The sequence below is a fragment of the Rhinatrema bivittatum genome, chromosome 5 (assembly GCF_901001135.1).
Source record: "Rhinatrema bivittatum chromosome 5, aRhiBiv1.1, whole genome shotgun sequence".
Lineage (NCBI taxonomy): Eukaryota > Metazoa > Chordata > Amphibia > Gymnophiona > Rhinatrematidae > Rhinatrema > Rhinatrema bivittatum.
The window spans coordinates 77298810-77310852 of NC_042619.1; positions in this window are offsets into that span (position 1 = coordinate 77298810).

The window sequence follows — 12043 nt, forward strand, 5'->3', positions numbered from 1 at the left end:
GCATTTAGACCATGAGGAACAATAGATTTAACTGTAAAAATCCAAAATTGTTCTCTAAAATTGAGTTTGTAATCCAAATTTAATTCATGCCCTGTAGATGTTATTTGTTTTCTAGAATAGTCTCTATTAGAGTTGGCAAAGTTGTGTGAGTTTTCAATACAATGCAATACCATTGGGGCCTGTAATTTTTTAGCGAAGAATGCAACTTTTATGTTCAAAAAGCTGAGTCTTTATCATCCACTTTGTGCATCCTCTGTATAGCAAATCACAAAGACAGCAAATGGGTCAGCATATATGACATTATTTGACCTGCAGTCAGTGTATCCCTTTATATCAGAGGCTGGATCTTGCCGAGAAGATAAGGAGGTGGTAGTGTGACACATGGAACAGTTGACACAGGATTTATGTCCTCTTAGATTCAAAGATGTTGCATTACTTGCCTCGCTGAACATTGACTTTACTAACATATCTTTTTGGGTTTCTGCCTCTTGTATAGGCTACCATCGGTTGTTCCTGGAATATAGAGTGTAACTGCAATACATGCCAATGCTTACATAGTATCGCTATCAAACCTTGGGACTTACAAGAGTTACCTATTGTACAAACCAATCGGTCACCTGAAGGCTTTTGTTTTTTGAGCAAAAGTCACAGTCTTTCAGCATTTAATGCTCTTTTAAGTGCTGGCTTGGTCACCACCCATGTTGTAAAATTCTTTGACAGAGTTCTTGTGCCTGTGTGATGTAATTTTCCTTGCTTAAGCATATTCTACGGAGTCGTAAGATGTCCAATCAGCAAACTAAGGCGTAACGAGTAAGGATAGAAGCTGTCAAACCGAAGAAGGTTGTTATAGTCGGTGGGCTTTCTAAAAATAGTGGTAGTCAACCTATTATCTTTTTTTTAAATCAGAATCACTAGGAACGCCAGGCACTCCGTGTGGAAAGTTATAGTAAATTGTAAATGTGGATCCAATGAATTAAGCCAGTTTATAAAGGAATTTAACTCCTGTACTGTAGCTTGCCATAAGAAAAATACATTGTCAATATATCTTGACCAGCCCCAAATATTGTAGAAGAAATCGGATGGATTCAAATAACATTCCTAAAGTTAGAAACATATAGATTAGCTATGCTAGGGGCCATGGTTGCTCCCCTTAAAGAGAAAATAATTTTTTGACAAGGCAATCCTGGCCAACTGTACAATGAATGTAGTTGATATATGATGGGGTCTTGGTTTGTTCTCTAAAATAGTCTCTATTAGAGTTAAAGAATCTTTTTGTGGCACGTTAATGTACAGAGACAGGTTATGTAAGGAAACAAGGTAACAGGAAGACATATTTTCAAGCAACTTCAATTTATTAAGCATGTGTGTAGTATCCAGCATATAAGATTTAGCAGATTTCACAGCCTAACATACAAAACAGTCCAAGGAAATCAATAGAGCTCCAATAAAGATTGTAATGGCGAGTCGATTGGGCGTCCTGGTGGATTGAATACATTTTTATGTATTTTAATTATTGTGTAAAAAAAAAAAAAAAGGACAATTGTTCCATGTGTTACACTACTACCTCCTTATCTTTTTGGCAAGACCCAGCCTCTGGCCGAGCCTTTGATTATAAAGGGACACACTGACTGCAGGTCAAATAATGTCACATATGCCAATTGATGTCCCTGTGATTTGCTATACATAGGATGCACAAAGCAAATGATAAAGTCTTGGCTTTCTGAACATAAAAGCTGCATCTTCACTATAAAATTACAAGCCCCAATGATATCACATTGTATTGAAAATTCACACAATTTTGTTGTCTTACAGTGGTGGGTTGTTGAACAAATAACATCTTCAGGACATGAATTAAATTTGGATTACAAACTCAATTTTAGAGAACAATTTTGGATTTTTACATTTAATTCTATTGTTCCTAATAGCCTAACGCTGAAATTGTCTGGTATTCTTTGATTTGATATTTGAATGACTTTTTGTTTTTTTCTTTCCTTTTCCTCTGAATTAAAAAAAAAAAATCCTCTCACCCATAGGTACTAGTGATGTCATATGTTTTATCAAATTGCCAATTGGTAGCTTGGGTCAGGTAATGGGCCAATATACTTCAGGGGTTGGTCTTGAACCCAGAGAACAGCTGAGCATAACATAGATGGTATGTATGGCTCTTTACTTGCTGTGCTGTAAGCTAGTATTCTAGTCTTATGCTTTTCCTTTATATTTCAGCCTATGTTTTCTATAAGACAATTCCCTGAAACAGAGATATACCTTGAAACACGGCACGTGTCGGGACTGATGGGATTACCACATGATATAAATAACACAAAGATAAGTGGACTTTCATATTCAATTTTAATTGCATAAAAAATAATCAAACATTTTTCCTGAATTACTGGACCGATGATTATTTAAAAAGCAATGAAGGTCTGAAGACCAGTAGTGCTTAGTATGATAGTCCTTCTGTTCAATCCATTTAATTAGGTTTCTGCATTATATTTTGTGTTAGTGCAGTGTTTCTGGTGACCTTTGTGTTGCGCGCCCCGGCCGCGCTGGTGCCACGGCCGGGCCTGCTCATCTCGGGCTCCCCTCCCAGGTCCCAGGCTGTCCCTCCCTTGCTGCAGCTGCCAGTCCCCGGCGTCCTCGGCGCCTATCCCAGGCGTCTCCGGCTCCCTCCTTTGCTCAGGCCTCTCAGCGGAGCTCCCGCAGGGGCTCCGCACCCTCGGCATTCTCGGCCCTGCCCCTAGGCATGTGCGTGGCCGGCGCTCCGTCTTTTAAAGGGTCCAGGGCGGGAACCTCGGTTCGGGCACCTCCCGATGACGTAACCTGAGCACAGTATTTAAGGCGAGGTTCCGTCCCCAGAACCTCCCCTTGGCAATCTGGTCGTCACACGTTGTGTGAGCTAGTTGCCATCCTCGTTCCTGCATTCCTGAGCTTGTTCCAGTGTTCCTGAGTTGTCCCTACTTTTCCGTGGGCCTTCCTGTGTTCCAGCGTCTGTTCCTCTGTTGCTTCTTTCCAAAGTGTCTCTACGTTCAGCAACTCAGGTTGTACCCTCTTGGACTGATTCTCAGTACTGACCTCTGCTTGCCTTTGACTACGCTTGGACTGATACCTGGAACTGACCTCTGCTTGCCTTTTACTCTGCTTGGACTGATACCTGGAACTGACCTCTGCTTGCCACTGACCACGCTCGGACTGATACCTGGAACTGACCTCTGCTTGCCTTTGACTACGCTTGGACTGATACCTGGAACTGACCCTTGCTTTGGCTGACCATTCTCGGACGGATACCCTGGCCTTGACCCTTGTGCTCCATTCGGACACTCTCTTCACTTCTCCTGTGACCACCAGGCCCACCTGCCTTGATGCTGTCTGTGGCCCATCTCGACCTAGACCACTAGGTGCTGCCTATCCTGCCCGAAGGAACTTCAGTTCCTGCTTCATACCCATGGTCTCCGGTATTCTCTGTTCCGGTCTAGGTCACCTGTTCACCGCAACCCAAACACCACTGCTGATCGTGGGCACACCTCTCCACCACCTCTCCAGGAGACCCTCCGAGGCCCACCTAAGTCCAAATGGCTCGGGAATCCAAGGGCTCAACCCGTGGAGCCCCCGAACCGTTATTGGTGAAGCTCCGGCTAACATCTGTCTCCTTGTGTGCTCCGCCTCCTGGCGACAGGCGCTCTCTGGGTTCGCCCAGGGAGCCGCGTCTACCCTGCACCAGGCCAAGGGTCCACCTCCAGCGCAACACTTTGTATTGACTGTAAAGAAAGAAATGACACGTTTTAGCAGTGTTTTGGATATGCATAGAGAAGGAGAGAGAGGGGTAGAAAGAGGACTCCAGGGTTACGGGCTGATGAGACTGGGATGACGACTGTGTTATCCAAAGAGAAAAGAGGAAGAGGGGAGGTGGGCCTGGGGTGAAAGATAAGGAGCTCCGTCTTGACCATGTTGAGTTTAAGGTGTCAGCGGGACATCCAGGCAGCAATGTCAGACAAGCAGGTTGATTTCTGGTGAAATGTCTGGTGTACAAAGATAGATCTGGGAATCATCAATATAAAAATGGTATTGAAAACCATGAGAGGAAATCAGAGCATCAAGGAATTAGTATATAGTGAAAAGAGAAGAGGGCCCAGGACAGAACTCTGAGGCAAACCAATTGATGGTGGAATGGCAGTAGAGGAGAAACAACGAGAGGAAATGCTAAAAGTGCAATGGGAGAGGTAAGAAGAGAACCAAGACAGGACAAGAGTCCTGAAATCCAAGTGAGAACAGAGAATCAAGAAGTAGGTGGTGATCAACAATATCAAAAGCAGCAGACAGGTCAAGGAGGATAAGGACAGAGTAAAGACCTTTGGCTTCAGCCATAAACAGGTCTTTGGAAACTTTGGCAAGAGCTGTTTCAATTGAATGCAGTTAAGTAGCGTTGTACTTATGTAAAATTCAGCATCAGAATCCCCCTCCTCTTCCATCCAAACTCGACTCCTCCAACTCACCTCCCCCCAAACACACACACACCTCCTCCAAAACACCAAAGCCATGCCGGCATTATACCTATCTTGACCACCTCATAAATACATGATCTGGCCACCTTTCCCACCTCCAGATACTCAAGTTTGGTTACTGCAGGCGGGTCCTCTTCTGCCCCCTTAGCGCTTCCTGATTAGAGAGAGGGAGACAGGGCCAGCAGCTCTCAGGACAGAGCAGGGCCGGTGCTAACTTTTCTGCTGCCCTGTGTGAACAATTACTGTGCTGCCATACCCCCCCCACCCCCATGCCATTTATTCAGTCTCTCCCGGAAACCACAAAAAAAAAACCCAACAGTTCTCTCCAGTGATCTAAACTTTAAAAACTGAGCACCCCCCCCCCCCCCCACCGGATCTCATGGCTGGTGCAAGGGTATTGGTTGCCCTAGGCGAACCTTATAGCCTTGCATGCACACACACACACGCACAGTTAAGAATTATGTATTTATAATAGATTTTTACATGAAAAAGTACAATCAAGGTACAGTCTTCTGAGGTAAAAACCTCACATATTATATTGTATTTACATGCATTGCTGTGGTGCCAATCAGAAAACCCTTTAAAAAAGACACTTGGAATCTATATGGTATTAGGCCTATTGTAATATGCATTGTGTGTGTGCTTGACCCTCATAAAACCATGAGTAAAGCGAAGATGCTTACCTTTAATAGGAGTTCTCCTAGGACAGCAGGATGTTAGTCTTCACACATGGGTGACATCATAAGATGGAGCCCAGCAGGGAAAACTTCTGTCAAAGTTTCTAGAAACTTTGGCTGGCACACTGAGTATGCCCAGCATGCCACTATCCCTGCATCCACTCAGGGTCTCTCTCCAGTCGTGTACATAGATATGAGAAAATAAAAGAATAAACCAACCAGGAAAAACCCAACTCCACTGGGTGGGGTGAGGGTTTCGTGAGAACTAACATCCTGCTGTCCTTGGAGAACACTTGTTACAGGTAAGCAACTTTCACTTTCTCCTAGGACAAGCAGGATAGTAGTCCTCACACATGGGTGAATCCCTAGTTACAGGCTGGACCTGACCCAGAGGGAGCAACAGACACTAAACCAGGTGCCAGTGGGCACAACAGAAGAGGTGCTGTTTGTAACAGCAGGGACAGCCTGAACTAAAAACAGGGACCTATGGTTGGAAGAGTTGGGTTCACAGCTGAAAGAGGTTTCTCAAGACAGAGTGGCCAAATCTGCTATCTCACAGGCCATCCCTGTCCAAACAATAGTGCGCAGCGAAAGTGTAGAGAGAACTCCATGTCGCAGCCCTGCAGATCTCACCCATCGGAATTGCACGCAGGTGGGCCACAGACACCACCACGGCCCTTACAGAGTGCGCCGTGGCGTGACCCTCCAGCTGCAGTCCCGCCTTGTCACAGCAGAAGGAGATACAGTCCGCTAGCCAGGTGGAAAGAGTCTGCATCTTAACAGCCCTACCCAGCCTGTTGGGGTCAAACGAGACAAACAACTGGATGGACAGCTTGTGGCCCGCTGTACGATCCGGGTAGAAGACCAAGGCCTTCTTACAATCCAGCGTGTGCAGCGCCCTCTCTCCCGAGCTGGCATGAGGCCAGGGGAAGAAGGTAGGTAGGACTACAGATTGGTTAAGATGGAAATCTGTAACCACCTTCAGTAGGAACTTAGGGTGTGTGCGCAGAACCACCCTGTCATGGAAGAACCTCGTGTAGGGTGGATAAGTTACCAAGGCGTGCAACTCACTCACCCTGCGTGCTGACATGACTGCTATCAAGAATATGACCTTCCACGTCAAATGCTTGAGAGTGCATGAGCACAGTGGCTCAAACGGCGGCTTCATCAGCTGGGCCAGCACCACATTCAGGTCCCAAGAAACCGTTGGTGCCCGCAGTGGCCCGCAGCTGAAGTAGCCCCCACATGAACTGCCCTATGGTAAGCTGCACCGAGATGGGCAAACTGTTCTTCTCATGGTGGTAAGCTCCTATGGCACTGAGGTGCACCCGAACGGAGTTGGTTTTAAGTCCCACCTCCGAGAGGTGCAGCAGATGGTCCCAGGAGTTGTTGGACAGGGCAAGAGAAGGGATTGAGGCCCTTCTGCTCACACCAGATGGTGAACCTCTTCCATTTTAAGGCATAAGACTTCCTAGTGAAAGGCTTTCATGAAGCCACCAGAACCCGGGCTACGTCCTCCGAAAGGTCCAGGGGCTGCAGGATCAACCTTTCAACATCCATGCCATAAGAGACAGGGCACGGAGGTTGGGATGGCGCAGCCTGCCCTGATCCTGGGAGAGAAGGTCTGGGACCGACCCCAAATGGATCGGGTTCTGCCTGGACAGTTCCCGCAGAAGCGGGAACCAAACCTGCCTCAGCCAATGCGGGGCAACAAGGATCATGGACCCCTGGTCCTGGCGAAGTTTCAGGAGAGGCTTCATCACTAACGAAAGAGGCGGATAGGCGTACAGGAGGCCCATCCCCCAATGGACTGCAAAGGCGTCCGTGGGTGGCATGTCGTCCGACCGGGACAGAGAGCAGTACCGGGGAACCTTTGTGTTGCTGGGGGAGGTGAACAGGTCCACGTCCAGAGTCCTCCAGAGACGGAAGATCTGGTCCGCTACCTCCTGTTTCAGGGAACACTCGTGGGGCTGGAAGGTGCAATTCAGCCAGTCCACTAAGGTGTTCTCTGCATCCGCCAAGTACATGGCCTGGAGAAACATCCTCTGTGCCAGCGCCCAGCTCCAGATTTATACTGCTTCCTGACAAAGGAGGAAGGATCTGGTACCACCCTGCTTGTTGATATACCACATAGCCACCTGGTTGTCCATTCAAATGAGGACGACCTTGTTGGCCAAACAATCCCGGAAGGCCCACAGGGCATACTGGATTGTCCTCAGTTCCAAGAGGCTTATCTGAAATTGCGCCTCCTGAGCGGTCCAGAAGCCCTGGGTGCAGAGGCCATCGACGTAGGCTCCCTACCCCAAGTAGGACGCATCCGTGGTAAGCATAACCTGAGGTGAGGGTGCTAGGAAGGGAATACCCTGCTCCAGGTTGAGGGGAGATGTCCACCAAGTCATGGAAGTCCTGAGTGAGGGGAACACCTGCATGTGGACCTAAAGGCCCTGGGTGGCTTGTCACCACTGGGAGCGCAGAGTATACTGGGCTCAGCGTATATGTAGATGGGCAAAAGAAGTGACATGTACGGTCGCAGCCATGTGTCCCAGAAGCTGCAACATACACTGCACCAAAACTAGCCGGCTCTGTTGAATCTCCCCCGCCAGGGAAAGCCAGGGCACACGCCCTGTTGTGTGGCAGGAATGCCTTTGCCTGTGTTGCATCCAGCACGGCCCCGATGAAAGCCAGCCACGTCGGTGGTTGATTTAAAACCCCAGGAGCTCCAGGACCTGAATGGTACTGTGAAGTGCTTGCAGTGCCCCGACCTGTGTGCTGCTCTGACCAGCCAGTCGTCCAGATATGGAAACACCTGGCATTTTGTGAAAACCCGCGATGCAGAGGCAAAGCTGAACAGAAACACTCAGTACTGAAAATGCCAGAGCCCAATCACAAAGTGAAGGTACCTCCTGTGACTTGGGAGGATCGCGATGTGGGCGTACACGTCCTTTAGGTTGAGGGAGCAAAGCCAGTCCTTCTGGTTCAACAGGGGAATTATGGTGCCCAAGGATATCATCTTGAACTTTTCCTTTTTTTAGGAATCTGTTCAAGGCCCCCAAATCCAAAATGGGATGGAGGCCTCCTATTTTCTTTGGAATCAGGAAGTAACAGGAGTAAAACCCCCGACCCTGCTGCTCCTGAGGAACAGGTTCCACCGCTCTGGCCATTAGAAGGGCCAAAACCTCCTCTTGAAGCAGTTCTGTATCGGAGACAGGACTCCACTGTGGGCTTGGGGGAAAATCTGGTGGAGTCTCCATGCTGGATGACAGACATAATCCACCGATCCAGCGTCACAGCCGGCCACTGCTCCATGAAAAAGCAGAGCCAGCCTCCAACCGGCGGGTTCCTGGGCACCGGGAGAGGCAATTGGCATATGCCCCCTCCTGCCAGTCAAAACCCTGTAGCGGGGCTGGCCGGGAGGGGCTGGTTGTGGGCGGGGACCCTACTGTTGTTGGGATCTATCCCTGACACTCACTTGCTGTGGTCTGGAGGGGGGGGGGGGCGGAGTGACATACTTCCTTGGCCTATAGAAAGGCCTCCTTGGCCCTGTCCAGGATGACCATTTGGAAGAGGCTGTTGAGGTCAAAGCGCCAGCGGACTGTTACACCCGTAGGTCACAGACGGCTGCGACCGCTCTTGCTCACCTCATACCTCACGGCACCAATGGCCTTGGGAAGATTCGTGGCCTCTGGCAGCCAGCACCAGCCTCTCTTCCCCTGTTACCAGGCCTCTAGGACGGCCCAGACGCTGCAGACCACCATCTTGCCTTCAGAACTCCTTAGGCGCGCACAGGCCAGTTTTATCCATGTCATGGCGGGAACCTCGGGGGCGTCCCCCTCGGATGACGTCAAATCTACTGGGACATTTAAGCCAGCTGGTCCTTTCTGCCTATGACTTGGAAACGAGTTCCCTCTTGCTGAATCCACTTCGCTAGGACGTCTGTTACAGTTCCAGTTCCTGCTTCCTCGGCATGAGACGCCTTGGGTATCCGCTCCTTGGGGGCCCTTACCTTGTCTCTGGCTATCCGCTCCTCAGAGGGCCCTGTGCCTGGGACTGTTCCCTGCCCCATTCCCCGGGGCTTCCTCTGGAACCAACATTACTCTCTGTGAGTACTCTGCTCTGTGGACCTATGCTTTACCATCTACTGAGGACCCCCCTCATTGGTGTACCCCGCTCTGCGGACCATTGCCGTACCGTCTACGGAGGACCCCTCTTCGGTAAACCCCGCTCCGTGGCCCATTGCTGTACCATCTACGGAGGACCCCTCTTCGGTAAACCCCGCTCCGTGGACCATTGCCATACCATTTACTGAGGTGCTCCTGCTTCACAGACCTCGGGGCACTTCTAGGTCTGTGCGACCTTTTACTACACTCCCCGTACCCCGGGAAGTGCTGTATCATTTCTTGACAGAGACTTGAGGACTCCCGAGCTGCTTCTACGTCAGCTCCCTACGCTAACGTATCCTGGCTCCAACCCCTGGGGCCATCCACTCCAGCTTTCTCTGTTCTCTCTGTCTACACTCTCTCTCTCCAACCTCTGTTGGGCTAGGCATCTCACAGCTGAGACCTCGCCTCCCGACGGTGAGGTTCGCGGGGCTCCTCCCCATGGGCGGTGCCATCTCTCACCTTGGCCCAGGGGCCCACTTACGCACAAATCCTAACATGGACAAGTGCTGAAGGGTCTCATGGTGGTCCTTCAGCTGCGTGATTACTTCCTTGACCTTGTCACTGAAAAGATTATCACCAGTGCAAGGCAAGTCAGCTAGCCATCCTGTACCTCAGGGTGAAGGTCTGAAGCCAGGCCAGATTGCAGGCAGAAATACCTGCCGCTGCTACACGCCCCGCTGTCTCAAAGACATCGTAGGTAGCACACACCTTGTGCATACCACATTCAAGGCCCTGCTGGATGAACACCATAAGGGCCTCCTGAGGCAGATGCACCAGGCTGTCTGCTACCTCCTGGACTTGCTTCCAGAGGGTCATGTATAGGAGGTAGGAAGCAATACGGGCCACCAACATGGAGCCCTGATACACCCTCCTACCCATGGCATCCCATGCTCAGTTGTCCTTAACTGGAGGGGCTAATGCATGGGTTTTTGATCATTTTGCATTCTTGAGTGCCGACTCATCCACCACCGACTGGTGGGGAAGCTGGCGCTTTTTGAAGCCCACAGCCTGTTGCATGAGGTATACCTCATCGGCCTTCTGGTGAACCAGGGTGATGGAGAGGGGGTGTTCCCAGATCTGGAGGAGCTGTTCCCAGAAAATCTTGTGTACTGGCATCACCACAACCTCTTTGGGGTGTCGACGAACTGGAGGATCTCAAGCATTTTATGTCGGGCATCCTCTTCTGTCATGAGCTGGAAGGAAATAACCTTCGCCATCACGTGTATAAACCTAGCAAAGGTCAAGTCCTCTGGTGGAGAATGCCGGCGTTCCTCCGAAGGTGAAGGATCCGACAGAAGGTCATCGGAGTCCACTGACGAAGCATCAGAGGTATCCTGACCCCAGGGGTTGTAAGGGCCCTCAGGCTCTTCGAGACCATCTGGAGAGGAGGGTCGTGGAGCCTCGAGCATATCTCTGGGCACAGGCTCTGGGGGGACCATGGGCCCTAAAGGGCTGGGCCCTGGCCCTGGGAGCGCCAGCCATGGTGCCGAGTGATCTTGAGGTGCAGAGGGCACTAAAGGGCCATCATCTCCTGAGGAATCCCCCATGAGGACTAACTCAGACGCCTTGCATTTTGGTGCCCCGTGGGTCACCAAGGGATCACAAGGTGCCGGCATCAACTACATTGGGAGGACACAGAGGAGGGATTGACCTACCCTTCACTAAAGGAAAGGAATTTATCAGGTAAGTAGTAATTTCTCCCTTATGGTATGTGGAAGTTGGCCACCCTTATCATGATATTGATATGTATTGTGTCTTAGTGTCCCCAGAGGGAACTTGAGGTATCTGATATCTGATGCTATTTTTTCCACAAATGTGCTTCGTTGCTGTCAGAGATTTTCTTTTGGAGTGATTCCCAAAGAGTCAGTACTAGTTTTCCAGTATCAGCATCAGAATGTGATTGTTTTTTTCTTGACTGAAGCAAAACATCCATTGGCATGGTCATCAGCCTTCCTCCACAATGCTTGATCTAGCCTCCAGCTCCTCTGAGCTTCTGCCAGTTCCTTTAGGCTTTCTCCTATGCCACTTCCTCTACATTATCTGTCTCCTCAACTGTCATAGGAGGCATGTTCTTTTGGGAGTCTTTGCCTCCTTGATGTCTCCTTCTTTCCACTTTCTCCCATTCCTTCCTTCCTTCTGCTGTGTTGTCCTGCATTCCTCCACCTGTTATTTAATGGGCATGAGCTGGACTATGCAGGCTGCCTCCTTTACCTCCTAACCTAATTCATCGGCCTCTCACCTTGTGCCATCTCTTCCTCCTTCCACTCCACCTCTACTTACACCATAGCAGGCCTCCCTCATCCTGTAGCCTCTACTCTTTAGCGTGCCTCTTCCCCACGCCTCCCCATTAGACTTACCCTCACTGTAACCTCTCGTGCTCCTTTAACAGATCCTCACATCATGCACAGTTGCTTGCCCCCTTCCACATTTCATTCTCTTTCAAATATATTTCTTTCACTGCACTCTTTCAACCATCTTACTGACACCGATGAACAGGAATGTGCCCTCTCTCACCCAAAAAATAGACAAAGGTAAGGTCATACTAAAAAAAAAAAAAAAAAAAGTACAAAACACAATATAAGTCATGTAGATGTTTGACTTTTTCTCTCCTTGAACTCTCTGCTCTCCTTTACCTTCCTCTCCTGGAATTTAATTGATTTTCCACTTCTCCGCTCAGCATTGACAACCAGCTCAGGAAAAAAGAACT